Source organism: Phalacrocorax aristotelis, chromosome 21, assembly GCF_949628215.1.
Source record: "Phalacrocorax aristotelis chromosome 21, bGulAri2.1, whole genome shotgun sequence".
Classification (NCBI taxonomy): domain Eukaryota; kingdom Metazoa; phylum Chordata; class Aves; order Suliformes; family Phalacrocoracidae; genus Phalacrocorax; species Phalacrocorax aristotelis.
Window position 1 is genome coordinate 8,683,501 of NC_134296.1, and position 19,279 is coordinate 8,702,779.

Sequence of the window (19,279 nt, forward strand, 5' to 3'; positions counted from 1 at the left end):
GTGGGGGGGGGGGGCGGCTCCGTGCCGGGCCCGGGCCGCTCCGGGCCGGGGTGGGGGGGGGGGGGCGGCTCCGTGCCGGGCCCGGGCCGCTCCGGGCCGGGGTGGGGGGGGGGGGCGGCTCCGTGCCGGGCCCGGGCCGCTCCGGGCCGGGGTGGGGGGGGGGGGGCGGCTCCGTGCCGGGCCCGGGCCGCTCCGGGCCGGGGTGGGGGGGGGGGGGCGGCTCCGTGCCGGGCCCGGGCCGCTCCGGGCCGGGGTGGGGGGGGGGGCGGCTCCGTGCCGGGCCCGGGCCGCTCCGGGCCGGGGTGGGGGGGGGGGCGGCTCCGTGCCGGGCCCGGGCCGCTCCGGGGTGGGGTGGGGGGGGGGGGGCGGCTCCGTGCCGGGCCCGGGCCGCTCCGGGGTGGGGTGGGGGGGGGGGGCGGCTCCGTGCCGGGCCCGGGCCCGGGCCCGCGGTGGGGGGGGGGGCGGCTCCGTGCCGGGCCCGGGCCCGACCCCGCGGTGGGGGGGGGGCGGCTCCGTGCCGGGCCCGGGCCCGGGCCCGACCCCGCGGTGGGGGGGGGCGGCTCCGTGCCGGGCCCGGGCCCGGGCCCGACCCCGCGGTGGGGGGGGGCGGCTCCGTGCCGGGCCCGGGCCCGACCCCGCGGTGGGGGGGGGCGGCTCCGTGCCGGGCCCGGGCCCGACCCCGCGGTGGGGGGGGGGCGGCTCCGTGCCGGGCCCGGGCCCCGCAGAGAAGCCCTGGTCGGGCATCGTTCGCTTTTGCACAATGTAGGGCTTTCCCCGTCTATTTTCTGTGTACTGTGTTTTGGGCCACCTGAAACCCTTTGGCCGGGTAGGTTTGGTGCGGGGAGATGGCAGGTCTGGAGCCTGTAAGATCTCGGGTGGGGGGCGGGGGAGGTATTTTTGCCTTAAAACTCTGAGCCCACCTCGTGTGTCATGTCGTGTTATCACGTCGTGAGTCTGGTGACTGTGGCAAATGGCTCAGTTGGGCGTTTTCTGATAAATAACTTCTGAACGTGTGCGTGTGTAGGCACGGGGAGATTTGTGCAGGGTGACAGAGCCCTTTGTGCTTCTGTGCTAATGTCTACCTGTTCTAGACCTCCAGTGTTGGAAAGCCTTTGTTTAGTGCCTAGTTGTGCCTGCGTAACAAATGTTTTAGCTGCTGATGTGTTATACCTCTGCTGTGAACTTTTTCCTGGGTGGCTTGATTGTTTCTGGTTGTCCGTGTAAATCTAGGCAGATATTTTCTGCCCGGTGGTGAAGTCTATCGCTTTGGATAACAAAGGGCAGGAGAGCAATAAAGAAAAAGGTGATTCGTCTGCTGCAGCTCCTTGGAAACGATTCGTTCCTTATTTTCTGCCGTTGGGGAGGTGTTGTGCTTTCCAGATAATGCAGCCTCTCCTGTGCCTGTCCACGCCGTGCATTTTTGTCCTGCCCTTGCTTGAAAAGGCTCTCCTTGCCTTCTTCCTCTGTGCTGCAGTTGGCTTAATCTCTCGCTGCTGCTGCTGGAAGAGGGATAAAGAGAGTGTTGTTGATCGGGTTGTTAAAAGCTTTTTCGCGGGCTGTAACGCGCGGGAAGGGGTGGGCGGGGGGGGGGCGACTCAGTACGGGGGAGGGGGAGGATCAGGCTGCGGGGAAAATGGGAAACCAACATCACCCTTCCCTCCTACGGCGCAGCCCGGCTGCACGGCTCCCCGGGGATGCCCCTGCCCCGCGGGTGTACCGTGTGTGCGCCCCCCGCGTGGGGCGGGGGGGGACGACACCCCCCCACACAGTCGGCGGCACTGGGGCAACCCCTGCCCCAGGGCTCCGCGCTCGTACCCGGCTCTCCCCGCTCCGGCACGGCACGGGGCTGGACGCACCGAGGAGACCCCGGGGCGGCTTCTCGCGGCTGGGCGAGAACAGGGCCTGGCCCCGAGCAGCCGAGCGGGCACCGCCGGTAGCTCGGAGGAGCGGGGCCGGCTCGGCTCGAGGCGTCAGAGCGAAAAGGGACGAGAACCGTCCCGGAGCGTTGGGGGGGCGGCGGATGGTCCGGTGGCCGGGTTCGGCTCCGTGCCGGGCCGTGGGGCAGCCGGAGCCGCGCCGGGGGGCAGGTGAGGAGCCGCGTGGCCGGGCGCGCTGTGGGTCGGCGGGTTTCGGCTGTGGGGTCTCCCGGTCCGCGGAGTCCCCGGGGGGGGTTGCGGGCAGCAGTGGCCCCGGGCCGAGCGCTTTCGTGGGTCGGTGGTTGTGTTTTGGGGCCGAGCCCGTGCCCGGCCGTGGGGAAGTAGGGGCAGCCCCACCCGGCTCTCGGCTGCTCCTCGTCGGGGTCGGGCGGCGGCGGCGACCCCGGCGGGGGCTCCTGTGGTGCCGGGCGGGTCCCCCCTTGCCCGCGAGGCAGGCAAGGACCCTGGCTGCTGCCGCCGCGGTTTGCTGGAGGCGGGCTGGGCCCGGCCCCCTGTGGGGTTGGGGTGCGGGCCCGGCGCTGCCGGGGAAACGCGGCCTGCGAGAGCAGGAAGAAAGCGCTGCCGGGCCGGTGCTGGGCTGCCCCGCCGGGGTGCGGGGCCGGGCCCGCGCAGTTCAGTTCCCAAGGCCTCCCCGACAGTGCGCGCGTGGGCCGTGGGGGTGCAGGGCTGTGGGGTGGCTGCGCTCTCCGCGCCCCTGAGCGTTGCCCGTGGGGACTGCGGAGGGGGCCGGGACGCAGCCAGGCTCAGCTGGTTTGGTCCCTGAACGGGGAGAGCACAGCTCTTCTGTTCCTGGGCCTTGAGAGCAGGCTCCTGTGGCTGATGCCGGGGCCCTGAAACAGATCGAGTCGTGCGTTTTGAGGGCCTGAGCGAGGGGACTAAGTCGTGTGGTTTTGGGCTGAGGAGCAGAGGTCAAGTGCTGCATTTTTGGGACTTGAGAACAGGCTCAGCAGCTGGGCTTTTTGGCTCAGAACCGGTCCCAAAGTGAGCTGGTTTGGGGGCCAAAAGCAGCAGCCGGTTTGGCTGCTTGTGCAGGCTGGGGGGTGGGGGCATTGGGGGCTGCAGGGGAAAGCAGGGGTTGGGCAGGGTACGAGGACCCTCCCCGGAGGTGGGGGTCCGGTCACATCGGACCCCGAAGTTCGGGAGGCCGGCATGCACCAGAGCGAACTCGCCACCTGAGGCGGGTCTCTGGAGGAAGGGTGCTTTTTGGATCCAGCGCAGCGCACCCTCTTTGGGTCCAGCTCTTCTTTCTGCGCTGCTTAGAATAGTTATTAACCAATTAATTAATCATACAAACTAAGTCACAACAGCTCTGTCGGCTCCATCATGGTTCGGAGCTCTGAATCGGTTTCACTTGGTGTCTAACATGTTTTTTCCCCGAGGAGAGGCTAAGTTTCAAAGTTAATTAGTTTTCTCATAAGTGTGTCAGTCAATAAAATTGAGTTACGATTGTTAAAACCACAAAGGTGACAGGAGTCTCACGGATCTGGTCTATTTCTGAAAATGTATTAATCCCATGCAAATGTCATCGGGATACAGATCATCTGCACTTCATGCTCTGACAAGACAAGATGCTGAGACAGGGATGAGCTCCAAAAGGACTGCTGAAAAGAAAAAAAACGCATTCCACAGTCATGGGGTTTTTTTGTTTGCGTTTGGGGGGGCGGGGTGGCTTTAACAAAAGAGTGCAGTGTTGGCCGGCAGCAGCCTGCAGAGCACTTTTGCTGCCTGATCTCTCCTTTTCTTCTCTTCCACTCCTCTTTCAGGGCTGTAATTGTCATTTGGATAGTTTTAGAAGAGCAGTTAAGTTGCTCGCCTGTGTCAATGTGCTGGTAATACCAGGAAGGTGAATGCTTGAACCGGTCGGGCGGGTAGGAATGAATAACTTGGCTGCAGGTAGAACTTCTGAGGGAAGACCAGCAAAACCAGGAAGCAAATAGCAAGTTCCCAAAAAATGTGCGGGTGTCAAACACAAAAGTTTTATTGCCGAATGTTTTTGGGAATATGTTCCCAATGGCTATTTTTAGTAAACATAAATTTTCAGGAGATTCAGGGTTGTGCGTGGCAAAACATGTCCCTCTGTTTTTGTGTCCTGCCGCACAAACGGCCGGCGGCAGGGCTCTTGTTCCCTGCTCTCGCTATTGCCACAGCAGGGCTGCGATATTTAGACCTAAGAGATGGGTTTAGGAATGGAAGGAGAGAGAACGCCTGTGTTCTGTAAGGGCTATGAATGCTGACCCTTTGTCTCCGTCTGCCGCTTTTCCTGTGCGGGTGATGAAGCTGTTTTACTTTTCTCTGTTGTTCCAGGTCTAAATAGCTGCGAAGCTGTCGCCGCTGTGGGTGCGCAATTTGTGTTGCTGTGTTTCTGTGGAGTTCTAGCTACGGCTCGCTTCTAGTGTGGCCAAGCGTCAAGGTAGGGCTTTCAGCTTAAAGCTTCAGAAGCGCTGCGCGCCGAGATGGGTGTAGGTGAAACTGCTGTTGCGCCTGCAGCTGTGCTCGCAGGGATGCTGGGTGGCTCTGCATCAAACCGGCGAGGTGCGCGTGGACCTCCGTTGGGCTGCGCCCTGGGTGCGCGAGCGTGCGGTGTTTTTGCTGTTCCGGCTTGCATGTGCGAGGGCTTAACGTTTGATTTAATGCATTTCCTTTAACGGCAGGCTGTAGTTGGGCTCTAGACGGTATTCCTACGTGGGCACAAGAGCTGTGGAATGGTTAAGCTGTTGCTGTGCCTCCAGGTGACTTGTTCAGTAACGCTGTTTTTCCAGGTGCAGATGGATGAGTCGTGCAGGGCAACGGAGGAGGGCCCAGGGGAGCGCTGTAAGAAGGTGAGTCTGTGTAGTACTGGAGGGAAGATGTGACTGATGGCTATAGGGCTCCATTATGGGTTTTACTCTTTTTTTTTTTGTGATCCGAGGGTGCTAAGCGATGAGCCGAGCGTGATGTGGGCCGTGGAGGTGAGTCAGGCAAGGTGACCGGTGCTTGGTGGGCTGGAGTAGGTGTTCTTTTTCAGGTTATTCAGGGTTTTTTCTCCTTCTCTTCACTTTCCCATCCCAATTTGGGGCCGATTCCCTCAAACGGGGACTTCCCCCTGTGGGGCTGCTTATGCAGCCTGGGAGCTGCTGCCTGGGCACAAAAATACCTCAAACCCCTTACTCTGGGTCTGCAATGGGGGGTGAAAAAACAGAAAGAATTCTGGTGGAAAGAAAACAACTTGGGGCTTCTGGGAAAGCCAACTCCAGCTGGATTTGTGCAGCTGGAAAGGAAAAAAAGGGTGGTGGTGGGGAAGGAACAACCACCTAAAAGCACCCACCAACCATTCTCATGCACAAAACCGAAAGTGAAAATGACCATTTTTTTGTAGGGTAAAAGCACAAAAAGTCCCCACAGAACTCAGTAGTTTGGAAAAGCAACCCCAATTATTACATTATGTAAAGAAGGCGGGGAAAAAAAGAAAACCAAAACAAAACCCTATCACAACCCTGATGCCACATGCCTACCAGCAGTTCCTGGGGCTTATTCTGCGGGGGTGGGGAACCCAACCTTGTTCCCCAGGTTTGCTGTGCTGCTTCTCCTCCCTCGGGCATGCGGGGGGCAGTGGCATGGACAGTAGCAAGCACCAGACGTTTTTAAGCGGTCGAGAGGAAAGGACAAATGCTCGAGACGCTTTGCTGTTTGGTGCAGAGGCAATGAATGGTGCTGCTGGGGCTGCGAGGGGGAAAGGTGCAGAGGAATAGAAGCTCTGTGGATGCAGCCAAGTTATGGTTTCTGGATGGTATTAATCGAGAAGAGTAATTCAGATAATGCTGCTGCCCAGCGACCAGAATTGGGTACTGAGCCCGGGAGCCGCGCACGCGCGGTGGCGTCCCTGTGATCCCCATTGCTCTCTCCGCAGGTAACAGCCCTGCGATGCTGCGGTGCCTGCGAGGTGATGCCGCCGTGCTCGTTGCTGCTTCCTGGTAAGGAAAGGCCTCCTCCGCTCCTGCTGCAGCGTGGTGGTGTGTCGGACACGATTCCCTGTGTCGGGTGAGGCCTAGGGCTGCCGGCGAGGTGAGCGAGCGCCTTTGGTGGGTGCAGGGGTGTCTCCTTGTGTGCCTGCACTACTGGGGCTGGTGGGATGGGAAGCTTCAAACGACCCGCCGAGGCAGGCTTCTGGTATGCTAAAGGCGAGTGGGTGAGGGCAGCCCTAGGAGTTACTCGGGAGCTGATAGAAGGGAAGAGGGAAAGGAGGAGGAGGATGATGACCTTTTCCCCCTGCCCAGGGTGCAGAAGATGGCCGACTCTCCAGCCCACCAGAGCTCCCCCTCAGCCTCCCCTGGCCCCCCTTGCCCAGTGCGCCTGCTCCCAGCTCCAGCACGAGCGAGCTAGGCTACGTGCCGAGGAAGCCTCATCTCGTAAGAGCTGTAAGACACCCATGTGTTCTCTTCAGGTGGAGGACGGCCTAGAGTCTGGAGCTGCAGAAGAGGCAGGGAGGAGAGAAGGGGAAAGAAGCATCTGAACGGCTAAATTGTGCCAGCAGCACTGAGAGCGAGAGTCGCGGTGAGTCCTGGGCCAGTGGGGCCCCGTTGCCTCTCTTGTGCGTCCTGGGCCCTCCCTGTCTCTCCCCCGGCCCCCTCTCTTTCCTTACCTGCTGCAAAATTTTATTTTTTCTTTTGGGCCCCCCCCGCACCTTCTTTCTCCATCTCGCTCTGAGTGGCTCCCTGCCTCCCCGTCTTTTTCAGTCCTCCCTTTCTCTGTCCTGTAGCCTGTGGCTCCTTTTTCTATCTCCGCCTCTCTCTGCCTGGCTCTGGCTCCGTTTTTTTATTCCTCCTGCTCTGTCCTGTAGCCTGTCGGTATTTTGTCTTTCTCTGGCCCTCTTGGTCTGACTCCCTGTGTTACCGAAAAACGCGGTAAAATCGGAAACGACTCCTCAACGCCAATTTAGTATTAAAGAGCAGGCATTCTTTATTCACGGCGCCGGATGCACGGGGGATCGCTCCTCCTGGCGTGCGTACCTCACACACCTTTCCCGTACAATTTGTAGATCAAAATTTTACGTATTCATATATATTCATTATTGCCCTGTCTGCTGATCGGTACAAACTTGCTCGTTCCGTATGTAAATCGCTGCGCAGGCTCGGTTGTCCTCTTCCGTTGTTCTCTTCTGAGTAGGTGGTATTACTTGGGTCGGTGGTGGTCTGTGAGTCGGTGGTCGTGATCTCCCCCTGCCGGAATTACCTTTTTACCTTCTTGGCTAGTTTTCTCAGTCCGCTCCACGAAAGCGCGTTTTGTCATCCTTTTCTGACAGAAGCACGTTGTCTGTTGTTCTGTTGACATTAACGATCGCCTAGGGACTAAAATGCAGATCGACAGACACACCGATTCGTACGCTCCATGTTCCCGTAATGGAACACCGTCTCTGGTTGGTTGATTTCATCGCTTTGGTTACACCTGTTCCTGTTGTTCAGTTTCTTCTTTTTTGGCTTTGTTTGATTCTCTCTGTGATTCTGTTTTTCTCTGCCTCGCTTTTCCCAGCTCCCCGTCCCTCACTTTGAATGCCCGTTATCCTTCAGCAGCTCACTCTCCCTTGGTTGCCATCCCCGTTTCTGAATTCCTCCTGCTTTGCCACGTAGCCCGTGACTTTTTCCTTAATCTCTCTGTCTGCCTCAACGCTCCCGCCGCGCTTTTTAATTCGTCTGCTCTGTACCCTGCTACTGTTCTTGCCTTTCTGAGTTCTTCTCTGTCCAGCTCCCTTTCCCTGTTCATGAATTCCTGTTCTTCCTGCACCCGCCGCTGTTCCCTGTGATCTCCGTCTCTCTCTGTCCAGCTCCCTGTCCCTAGGTTTTAATTCCTGCCTCTGCCCGCTGTAGCCCGTCTAGATTTTTCTCTCGGCCTCTCTCTCTGTCCGGCTCCCTCTGTCTGTGTTCTAATTCCACGTTCTCTGTCACGTAGACCCGTGCTATTTGTTTGTCCTCATCTCTCTCTGTCCAGCTCCTTGCTGCTATGTTTTATTTCTTCCCTCTCTCTCTGTCTTTGTAGCCCATTGCTGTTGTTGTGTTTTTGGTTTTTGGTTTTTTTTTCCCACTTGTTTCTTCGTTTGTCTCTGTCTGCCTCCCAGTGCCTGATCTTTAATTCCTCCTTCCCTGTTGGACCGCTGTTCCTTTTTTCCATTCTACGTTGTGTTCTCTTTGGTCTCCTGTTCTTATTCATCGGTTCCCTCCTCGCCGCCCTGTGGCTTGTCCCCATTTTAGTGTTGCCTCTCTCTCCCTCTCTCTGGCTTCTTGCCCCTGTTTTTAAAATTCCTCCCTCTCTTCTCTCTTCCCTGTTGGCCGTGTGATCGTCAGCCTTTCTCCACCTCTTTCTGCCCAGCTCTCTGTGTCTATCCATTAATTCTTCCCTCTCTGCCCTGTAGCCTGTAGCTTTTGTCCTTTCTCCATCTTGCTGTCTCTGGCTTCCCCGTGACCCTGTTTTAGAATTGTTTCTCTCTTCTTTCTGTACGCATTGCGATTCCTTTTGCTCCCCATCTCCCTTTGTTTTGGGTGTTGTTTTGTTGTTGTTTTTCTGGCTCCCTGTCCCTAATTCTTAATTCTCTGCCTTCTCGTGCTCTGTACCACGTAGCCCCGTGGTTTGTTTTGTGGTGTTCCCTCCCCGGCCCCTTCCCTCCGTCGTTGGCTGTCTCGGCTCCCTGTCCCCGTGGCTTCATTCTTCCCTTTCTGCCCTGTTCTTGTCGCTTATCTTGTCTTTCTCCATCGCGCTCGGTCCAGCTTCCTGCCCCTATTCTTCTTTCCTCCCTCGCTGTCGTGCTGCCTGCCCCAGGTTCTTTGTGCGTCTCCAGCCTGCTCCTCTTCCTTCTTTGTTGGTCTGTGTCCTGCTCTTCCCTCTTTCTGCTGCCTCTCTTCCCCTCTCTCTGCTGCTTTTATCTCCACCTCCGTCAGGCTCCCTGTCCTTCTCTGGCCGTCCTGTTCCCTGCCTCGTGCCTTCTCACTACACGCACACACGTCCCCCCCGCCCCGTCCAGCCGGATGCCGCTCTTCTCTTCTCTCTTCCTACTGTCCCGTGCCCTGCTCCTCACCTTTGGTGGCCTCCCCCTCTGCCCAGCAGCCCGTCGCCCCAGGAGCCAGGCGACGGACGGTCCGTTCCCTGCCAAACCGGGACAAGCGCGTGCCGTGGCTTAGCCCCAGCTGGCTATTCTGCACCAGGGAGCTGCTTGCTCACTCCACCCTCAGTGGGCTGGGGGAGAGAGCTGGAAGGGTAAGAGTGAGAAAAATCATGGGTTGAGATCAAGGCTGTTTAATAGGTAAAGCAAAAGCTGTGCGTGGAAGCAAAGCAAGGAATTAATTCGCTCCTCCTTTTCGGCGGGCAGGTGTTGAGCCACCTCTGGGAAAGCAGGGCTCTGTCATGTGTAACGGTTACTTAGGGAGAGAAATGCTGTAGCCCCTGCCCTCCCCCCCCCCCCCCCCCCCCCCCCAAGGACTCCCCCTTCTTCCCCCAGCTGCGTGTGCTGAGCATGATGTCAAATGGTATGGAATATCCCTTTGGTCAGTTAGCTGGGAAAGCTTTCCCAGCTGTGTCCTCTCCCAGCCTACCTGCTGGTGGGGCACTGAGAGAACCAGAAGAGGCCCTGACTGTGGAAGCAGTGCTCAGCAAGAACCAAAACATCTCTACATTATTAACGGTGTTTTGAGCATAAATCCAAAACGTATCCCTTCCTAGCTACTGTGGAGAAAATGAGCACTATCGCAGCCAACACCAGCTCCGTGCGGCTGCGGCAACGGCGGCCGAGGTGGCGTTGGGGCAGGGGGAGAGCGTTGGGGACCCTGACCCACGAATGGCTCCTGGGACTTGTTACGTGCGCGCCTGCACAAACACCTGCCCTCTCCTTTGCCCTCAGGGCTGCGTTTGCGCTGCCTTTGCGTGGGGCAAGGGGCTGTGATGGAGCCCAGGGGAGGAGGTGGTGCACTGTGGGGGTGAGGGGAGGGGGCCCCCCGTTGCTGCTGCGCCTCAGCTGATGGCGGGGTCTGGATGGAGGAGCCCCAGGTGCGGGCGGTGGGGCTGATGGTGCCGGCTCCTCCCTGGAAAAGGGGTGGTGCCCGGCTCCGGGGGGCCAGTGTGAGCCGAGGGCGGAGTGGAGCTGTGGCCGAGCGTCAGCGGGCTGCGACTGTAGCGAGGGAGGAGGTGAGCGGGGGCTGGGTGGTGGAGCGCTGCGTCCCGGGTCAAGCCCCGAGGAGGGCTGCGGCGGGGCAGCGCCGGGTCGGAGCGGGCGGTGGGGAGAGCGAGGCTGTGCTGAGGGCTCGGTGGGGCTTCCGGGTGCATCGGCGGCCGGGACGGTGGCCCGCAGGGTCCGAGAGCGGGGAGGGAGCGGGCTGGCGGCGTGCCGGGAGCTGTGGTGGTGCGCCTGGCGGCTGGCCGTGCGGCCGTGTTGTGGCGCAGAGCATGCCGGGAGGTGTAGTCCTTGCGGCGCGCGGCTGCCGGGCGGCCGTGTTGTGGCGCAGAGCATGCCGGGAGGTGTAGTCCTTGCGGCGCGCGGCTGCCGGGCGGCCGTGTTGTGGCGCAGAGCGTGCCGGGAGGTGTAGTCCTTGCGGCGCGCGGCTGCCGGGCGGCCGTGCCGCGTACGGTAGGCGCGGTGTATTTTTGGGGTTGGATTCGTGTTGATTTCTGGGGGCTTGCAGGTGCGGCCGCTCCCCGAGAAGCGGTGAGTTCCCCGGGAGCTGACAGAAGGGAAGAGGGAAAGGAGGAGGACCTTTTCCCCCTGCCCAGGGCGCAGATGATGGCCGCCTCCCCGGCTCGCCGGAGCTCCCGCTCAGCCTCCCCTGGCCCCCCCTTGCCCCGTGCGCCTGCCCCCAGCCCCGGCACCTCCCCTGAAGCGTGCTGCGTAGCCCTTGGCCGCCCCCAGGCCCTGTCGTGAAGGCAGCGAGCCGGCCCTCAAGCGCACTGGATTCCCCCTCGGCGCAGGGGCCCGTAGCAGTAGCGCGGGCAAGGGGCGCTGTGTCCGGAAGCCCCTGCGCAAGGAGGGGCTTTGGTCAGGGTCGATCGACGGTAATGACGGTCGCTGTTTCTTCTTTCCCTCTCCCAGAGACCGTGCTGAGGACGTGGTTGTCTGTCCTTCCCCCGGGGACGCCGTCGACTGTGGCCGTCTCAGGCTTGCGTGGCTTCTCTCTGCCCGGCTTTGCCATCCTCGCGGCGCCGGGGCGAAAAGGGACACACAGAGCCCTTCCCGGCTGTGGACAGGAGCTGCCTCGGCTGAAGCTGGAGACGCCAACGAAAGGTAAAGCAGAAGAAACTGAAGGCGCTCTGGCTGCCAGCTGCCTTCCTGCTGCAGGCAAGAGAGAGCCTGTCCCTGCAGGTGAGGGAGGAAGGATCCCCCTTCATAGTCCGCAGCGGGCCGGGCCACCAACGTGCACCGCAGGGTCCGTACGCGTAACCCGGAGTTGGGTACGGGCGTGTAGGGCACGAGCGAGCTAGGCTACGTGCCGAGGAAGCCTCATCTCGTAAGAGCGGTGAGACACCCACGTATCCTCTTTAGGTGGAGGTCGGCCTAGAGTCTGGAGCTGCAGAAGAGGCAGGGAGGAGAGGAGGGGAAAGAAGCATCTGAACGGCTAAATTGTGCCAGCAGCGCTGAGAGCGAGAGTCGCGGTGAGTCCTGGGCCAGTGGGGCCCCGTTGCCTCTCTTGTGCGTCCTGGGCCCTCCCTGTCTCTCCCCCGGCCCCGTCTCTTTCCTTACCTGCTGCAAATTTTTTTTTTGTTTGGTTTTTTTTTTTTTGCGCCCCCCCGCACCTTCTTTCTCCATCTCGCTCTGAGTGGCTCCCTGCCTCCCTGTCTTTTCAGTCCTCCCTCTCTCTGTCCTGTAGCCTGTGGCTACTTTTCTCTGCCTCTCTCTGCCTGCACTGGATTCCCCCTCGGCGCAGGGGCCCGTAGCAGTAGCGCGGGGAAGGAGCGGTGTGTCCAGAAGCCCCTGTGGAAGGAGGCTTTGGTCAGGGTTGATCTGCGGTAATAACGGTTGCTGTTTCCTCTTTCCCTCTCCCAGAGGCTGTGCTCAGGATGGGGTTGTCTGTCCTTCCTGTTCGTCTCTTCCTCTCTCTATTCCTTTGCGCTGGTCCCTCTCCCTATTGTTTATTGTTTTGCTTCTCTGAACCTTTTTTTATTCCCAGCGTTTTCCCGTGACAGGAGCAGCAAAGAAGGGAGCGGAGCATCGGGGTATCCATGGAGAGAGCATTGGGCGTTCTCCTGTCTTTGTGGGGCTGACCCTGAGGAAGTGTGGTACGTGGGTCGGTAGCATGAATATATATATTTTGTGGGTGCACAAACCCGTTTCAGAGTGTCAGAGGGTAAGGGTTTTGTTCTGTTCAGTGTAAACATTGTTCTGTTTGGTGAATTTGTCGAAGATGAGAGTTCAGTGGGGGAGGAAGTCAGCTCTCTGGCTGGTTTGAGGGTAAGGTGGGCTGTACGTGTTTGTCGGTCATCTCTCACCTGCCAGATGTTTTGAACTAGTTGTATCTGGTTTTCGTAGGGAGTCACGAAGGGGTTTGGGGCTCCCCAGTGGCGGGTGCTGTGGCCAAAAGAGAAAGCAGGGTCACAGAGTGCTTCATTTACGGGGCTGGCCTCGGCCATCTACTGCACAAACTTCTGGTATGTAGCAATCGGGACTCGATTTCCTGAAGGAGGAGAGGATGATGGAGCTCGTTATAAGAGCATAATCGTTTTGTCTTCTTTTGGCAGTACGGGCACCCGAGGACCAGCTTGCTTTTGAGGAACGGCACGAGGATGTTGGTGTCGACGCTCAGCAGAGGAAGGAAGCTTCTTTTGGAGGCCAAGAAGATGAAGTAGACTGCTTATTTGTTGTGTTTGATTTTCATTGCGGGGATGGGGAGGGGTGGAACATGCAAAACGCGGTCCTGGGCAGGGGAGGTTTCTGACGTGGGAGGCCGTGAGAGAGATCATGGACGCTGCTGGACAGGCGTTAGAACCCGTTGCTCAGGTTGGACGGACCCGGCAGAACCACCGCACCATCTTAAGTAATGCCTGCTTACGTACTGAGATTTTAGTAGTTGCCCCCGCATCAGCTTTGGCTTTTCCTCGTCGAGCTTGTGTTTTGGCAAGAAGCGTCTTTCGTTAAGCGTTTGGGTCTAAGGGGTGTCCGTGAGGCTACGTGGTGCCCATCGCCATGAGATTTTGTGACCATCAAGTGATATTCAGCATCCATCTTGTGCCCGTCTCCTGTAACTACTCTGCAGTTTTCGCTTAAGGCTTGATAGCGCAGCGTTAGCTGAGGGCGGCATTTCCCCCGCTGGCCCCTCCACGCCGACGGCGTTTCCCCTGCCGGCCGCTGTCCGTTCCCTGTAACTGTGACTCTTGTCCCGGCAGAACCTTTGCCAAAGCCACCTTTGTGCTCCACAGCAGTCTGTTTTCTGTCTCGAGTATGTTTCTTTTCGGTATCCGATACCCCAGAGCTGTGTACCGTTGGCTCAGGTCTCTTCTTGAGCTTCTGCGAGAAGAGAGAGCCTTCATCTGTTTTAATCCATGTGTCTCCTGGGGTGTTTTTTTGTTGTCCTTTACAATTTAGTTTTGCCCCAGCTACTGAGGTGTTAATTTAGCTGCTTCATACGGTTCCCGATACGCTTGTGTATTTCCACGTTTCTTTTCGTGTTTTTTGTCCTTTGAGACTGATCTAGTTCTGTTAAGGGACTGAGCGAGAGAGAGCGTTGAGGTGACTCCGAATGGTTGATGGCTTTACAATAAATGATTTACTTTATAACCAGAGATATTTTTTGAGAAGGGGTTCTTAAAAGATTTCGTTCTGCTTTGCCATTCCGCTGGGGTAGATGAGCCCCAGCCTTTTTTCAGGAGGCTCATTCTGCTCCTGGGCTTCTCTGGTACTGTTCCTTGAGTTGGTTGCAGGTTTTGAGCTGTCTAAGCTCTTTGGGTAGGTGTGTTTTGACATTCAGAGATGGGGAGGTTTCTGGTTGAGGTAAGAGATTAAGGAGCAGTCAAAGTTGAGCAGCAGATATATATTAGGAAGTACACTTGTACGAGCTTTTGTTTTCCCTTGGGTCAGTAAGTTTGTGTTGGGTGTTCAGGGGTAGCAAGATGGTCTAATAGTGTGTTTTGGATTATTTGGTTTTGTGGGGGTGTTATGGTTTTGTCTGGGTTTTTTTGTTTGTGGTTTGTTGGGTTTTTTTGTGTGTGGTAGGTTTTTTGTTTGTTTTGTCTTGTTTTCCAGGAATTTTGACTTGACTGAAGGTAGAACCTTATATTTTTTCCACCAGTTTTGCCTGTGTTGTGCAAGTTGTTGACGTTATCTCTCAATAGGACTGATGGTGAGATGCTGCGGTAGGGGTTAGGGTGAGTGTGTTGTACACATCTGTATATGGAGCTCTAGCCTTCCTTCAGAAAGCAGCAGGGACGTAACGCATAGTGTGTGTCGGTGTACGGGACTGCTCGTCGCCTTTCCCGATCGCCCGCAGAGTACCACGTTGTCCCGAGAACCTTTGCAGCTTGCGGCAGGTCCCTTGTAGATTATAAGCATCAGGGCTTCTGTTATTTTGTGGGCCTGTAGAGAGCACGGAGTCTGCGGGAAGCCGGAAGGTGGGAGGTGCTCGCAGAACGCGGGGCAGAGGTGGGAAGGGCGGCTCCCGAGGAGCGGCTGACAGAGGGGCTTTAGGGGTGCAAATACAGGGCAGGAGCTGTCGGGAAGGAGTGAGGTTCCTTCCCTGACAGTTCAGGAGGAGAGGAGGGGTTTTTGAAGTCTTGGTACCGGGGAATGGTTGGGAAAGGGGTGTTTAAGTGTTAGCTAATGGTCGTGTTCTGTGTGCAAGCAGCCTCCGGTAGCCCAGTCTCCTTCCCCGTATGTGTCAGCACGGCCACTCGAGCGTGCTGTCTGCCGAGAGGTTCTCCACGCGGCTGTTCATGGAGTCGCTCAGGAGTGAGTTACCTACAAAAGGAGAGTGTGTCGCTACACCAGCCACGCCTGTTTGCTTCCCGTATTGCTTTTGGCATTTGCCCTATCGGTGTCCGCCTGTGCTTGAGTCATCTGACACGAACTGTGATTTTTGTGTGTTGCGTGGTTTGACTTTTTCTTGCAGTTTAAGTAACAGGTCGAGGGTTAAGCAGGACAGTCGAGCGAGGCGTGACGGCAAAGGCGAGCAGATGGCGTCGTGTGCTGTGACGGGGCGGGCTGTGAGGTCACTCGTCTGGGATTTCTGCCTTTGGGGTCTCTGTGTTGCCGAGCAAGTCGGTCAAAAGGATTTGTTAGTTTGTTTTGCGTGGTGAGCTCTTGCTTTTGGAAAGCAGTGTCCAACATCTGTGTGCCTCTCCGTATTTCCCCAGAAGTGGGCCCGGCATTGAAGGTGACGGTTCCCCAGCCATCGGGGACGGACCGAGAATGCGAGCAGGCACCTGACGTGGCCACTGACCCGGGAGGCACGGATTGGGAGGTGAGCGGAGCCGTGTTGGCACGGTAGGGGAAAGGATGAGTCTGGAATGTGGCTGTTGGTGCAGATGCGCGGTAGGGAGCCGGACACGGAAGGGAGGGGGCGAACAGAGCATCGTGAGAAGGTAGGTCAGCACGTGACAACGGAGGGGTCGTGCAGTGTGAGCACCTATGTGACTAGTTAATGAAGGGACTCACAAAACTATGCAAAGCGGGATGTCTGCCCCGAGCTCGTTGGGCAAGGTGAGCGATGAACAGGGAGCCGTAGCAGCTGTTATTTTTGAGGTGTGGAATTGTTTGTGAGCGGGCGGCCGCTTCCAGGCGCAGGGGTCGCCTTGTCTCTCTGGTTCTCTAGGCACCGTAGGTGGCGGCGGCCACGACATCCAGCCTCATTAGAGCGTGGGGGAGCGGAAGTTCACGGCGCTTCCGAGGAGGCTGTTGTTGCGGAAGTGGCCGGCGTTGAGTGGTGCGATGCTGAGTGATGGCACCGCACGTTTGGAGATGAAGAGTATCCGTGTGACCGCAGCCCCATCCTACGTAGCCTGTGTGGCCTTTTTAAAGGATGGCTTTTGAGCCCCCAGATTTGGAAGGGAAGCTGAGGGGCCGATGCGGTCTTTGTGCGGGTGGCCGGTCGGTTGGGGGAAGCGCAGGTGGGGCAGGCAGGGGTTGTAAAATCAGCGGAGGGTACCGTTCAGAGACCGGACACGTTTGGGCCGAGAGAGATTGTGGTGTCCTTTCTGCAAAACAGAAGCATCTGCCAGGCAGGGGAGTTCCTGCCTGTGCTTGTGCTGTTGTGTGGATTTTGTAGTCTGTCTTTGTTCCTTACTGTACTCGGGTCTCGATGTGTCTGTTGTTCTCCGTGCTGAGCAGGCACCTAGGTAGCAATATTGAGGGTTTTGCAAGCCCTGGCTCATCGGCATAATGGTAACCGAGAGCTTCCTTTCTCGCATTTTAAGTCTACTGCATAGATTTGTCTTGTGTCTGAAATATTAGACCTTTATAGAAGGTCATCTTTTTGCAGCGGTGATTAAGGCGGCCTCGATACTGCTGCTGAGGAGCAGTCTGAATACGCAGAGCCCTTTTCTGGGACCTGTTCCCTGCACCTGAACGTTCTGAGGTCTTTAAGAGTGGCTTGTCGCTCGTACGTCGTCCTAGTTGTGGGTATATGGTTTTATTGCAGGTGATGATGGTACGTGACTTCTCTGCGGATGCTATAGCTTCTTCCTCGCTGCCGTATAGATCTTCTCGCCCGGTGGCATCTCTGGGCCGGAAGTCCGTCGTCTCGGTGAGAGTTTTCTTAGGTGCCTCGATCGCGTCGCTTGTAGTATTTGTGAGCGGTGTCGGTCCGTGCATGTCGATGCCTGTGTCAGAGCTGCTCCGCCTGGGGGTGTAGCAATGGTAGAGCGGAGGAAAGAATAGCAATAAGAGTATATGGTTAATGTTAATATGCATAGACTGTTTTGGCAACGCCCGTACAACCCTCGTCGGAGCGAGTGGCCGTTGGCAGCGGGCGAGGATGGTAATTTCCGGGGTGTTTTGTGGGTGCCGAGGGGATGACCGTAGCTGCCTGGGAGAGGCAGCTAGAGTGCTAGCTGAGCAGAGGGCACCTCTCAGCTGTTCAAGCTTGTACGTGCGTGGGGCTTAACATTTGATTGAAGGTATTTCCTTTAATGGCATGCAGTAGTTGGGCTCTAGATGGTATTCCTACGTGGAAGCAAGACCTGTGGAATGGTTAAGCTGTTGCTGTGCGTCCAGGTGACTTGTTCTATCATGCTGTTCTTGCAGAGGATGAAGATGGAGCTGTGCAGGGTGATGGAGCAGAGCTGAGTAGAGCACACTAAGGCAGCGGGTCCGTGTGCGGGATTAAAGGGAGGATGCGACCGAAGGCTATTTGAGGAGCATTTCAGGCGAGCTGGGTCGCAGTGAGGGGGCGCATGGGGCTGGTGACTGTTCTCTTTGCTCTCAGGAGCACAGCGCTATCCCTAGGGGCTGGCAAGGTTCTAATTGTGGGGCCGGCGCCCATCGGGTGCTTCTTTTTGCGTTACAGTTTAAAGCGTGGATCGCTCTGATGTTTGAGGAGTTTCTGGGCAGTTGTCGTCTGCGGCGTCGTTCCCAGATGCGTGAACAGCTCTGCTCTGTCGCTGTCTGTTTTCAGGGAGCGTGATTTCTTCCCTGCATCCTTACGTTCTTAGGTCTTGTAGCTGGGCTTCTTGTGCCTCCTCCCTCTCAGTTTTGAGAGGAACTTCTTGTCACGGGCCCTGACGCTCTTCTAATCATTTTGGATCTCGTTAGGGCCTCCTTGCATCCCTGTCAGGGTTCTGCAGGTCTTGTTGCTGGACGAGCTCTTCCGTCCAGTTGTCTCTGTGTTTGCCGAGAGCGTTCTCTCGTCTTGGAGGCGCGCAGTTTGTAGTGTTTCTCATAGCGTTGGTGTGTGCGTTTTGTGAGTTTGGCTCGGAGCCGCCTTGCTGGCCGTGTAGAGTCGGGTAGGTGGCACAGCAATGAGAGCTTAGGGTTCATCTGTTGCTGTGCTAAGGCTGTTGGGGGAAAGGTGGTACCGTCATCTCGGATGGAGTGGCCCTCCTCAGCAGGCAAGGACCGTAATCACCGTGACGTTTTGTGGGCTCGGAGGCCGTGACCGTGGCTATCTGGGAGAGGCAGCTAGAGTTCAGCTGAGCAGATTACCTCTGCAGGGTGTTCAAGCTTGTACGTGCGTAGGGCTTCATGTTTGATGTCATATGTTTGTTTTTAATGGCAGGTTATAGTCGGTGTTCAGGAACAGTTAAGGTACTGCTGTGCAACCAGGCGACTTGTTTCGTATTGGTTTTGGAGATGCCGAGGGACGAGTCGTGCAGGGCGACGGAGGGGAACTGAGGGGACCGATGTAAGCGGGTGAGTCGGTGCGTGGTGTATATAGAGGGAAGATGTGACCGATGCCTCTATGACTCCATTGCTCCTTGCGTTTGTCTTTTGTTTTGGTTTTGAAGTAGCGTAGCAATGAGCAAAGGAGGCAAGTCGAGCAAGGCGAGTGGTGATTGGTGGGCTGAAGTAGCAGCTCTTTTCTGAGGTGTTGTGTTGCTGGTGAAGTTATAAGCAACGCGTGTCGTTTGGGTGTTACGGACGGCGGGCGAGGTGCCGTGTTCAGCTGCAAGTGACGTAGGCCGGGTGGGAGGCTGTCGAGGGAAAGGGGTGCGAGACGGGGATCGGTGCGGGCAGGCTGTGTCATCGGGCAGCATCTCAGGAGGTGCCTTTTCGCTTGGCTTTTTGCAGGTGCCGCTGGCAGGCTCGGAGTGCTGCTGCCGCACGCCTATGAGAGGTCTGAGAAGGTGGGGCAGCGGCCAGCATCTAAGACCAGAGAATGCCGTGGTCCGTCGTCGAGCTCTTCAGTTTTGTAGGTAACACGTGGGCCGTCTTTGGAACGGCGTATGAGCATTAGAAGTGAGCTGGGTAGTAATGAGGAAGTCACGGGGCGGTGATTTCTCACGAGCGTAACGGTAGTTTACTGTGTGTTGATACGTTTGGTGCCACAAGCGATGACGGAAGCGGGGTGTGATGCTGGAATCTGTGCAGAGCAGGTGAGCCGATGGGCATGTTCGTTTTGATGAGGGGGGTGCTCTGGAAGAGATCTGTGTTGACCTGTGTGATACTTATTGCTGGCTCTGGGTTTTTTCCTTTTTTACATGATGAAGAGGCACCTGGCCACTGCAAGAATATCCTGGTTAGCTGGTGTGTTTCTTGTTGTGAAAGGATGCATAATCTGACCCATCTGAAAGCCCCACAGTGTGACTTTTGTTAGGAAGAGATTTTGAAAAATTGAGATATTTCTTATTCAGTGAGGTTGCATTCTATGAACTTGCCATCAGAGTGCATCTTAGAGACAGTGTCTTTGTCAGCAGAACTCATCAGCACAAGACTTGCAAAGTATTGCTTTTTTTTAAAGACAAAAAAA

General features: G+C 57.2%; 1 long non-coding RNA gene across 1 annotated transcript in view; it reads left to right on the forward strand.

Moving 5' to 3' along the window:
• The first annotated feature begins 4,520 nt into the window (after positions 1 to 4,520).
• The window catches only part of LOC142067309 (uncharacterized), an 82,656-nt gene continuing 67,897 nt past the window's right edge, over positions 4,521 to 19,279 (forward strand). The window contains exons 1-4 of the long non-coding RNA XR_012663980.1: positions 4,521 to 4,756; positions 5,824 to 5,978; positions 6,358 to 6,467; positions 11,431 to 11,540. This is a non-coding gene — a long non-coding RNA (uncharacterized LOC142067309). The remainder of the gene's footprint in view (positions 4,757 to 5,823; positions 5,979 to 6,357; positions 6,468 to 11,430; positions 11,541 to 19,279) is intronic.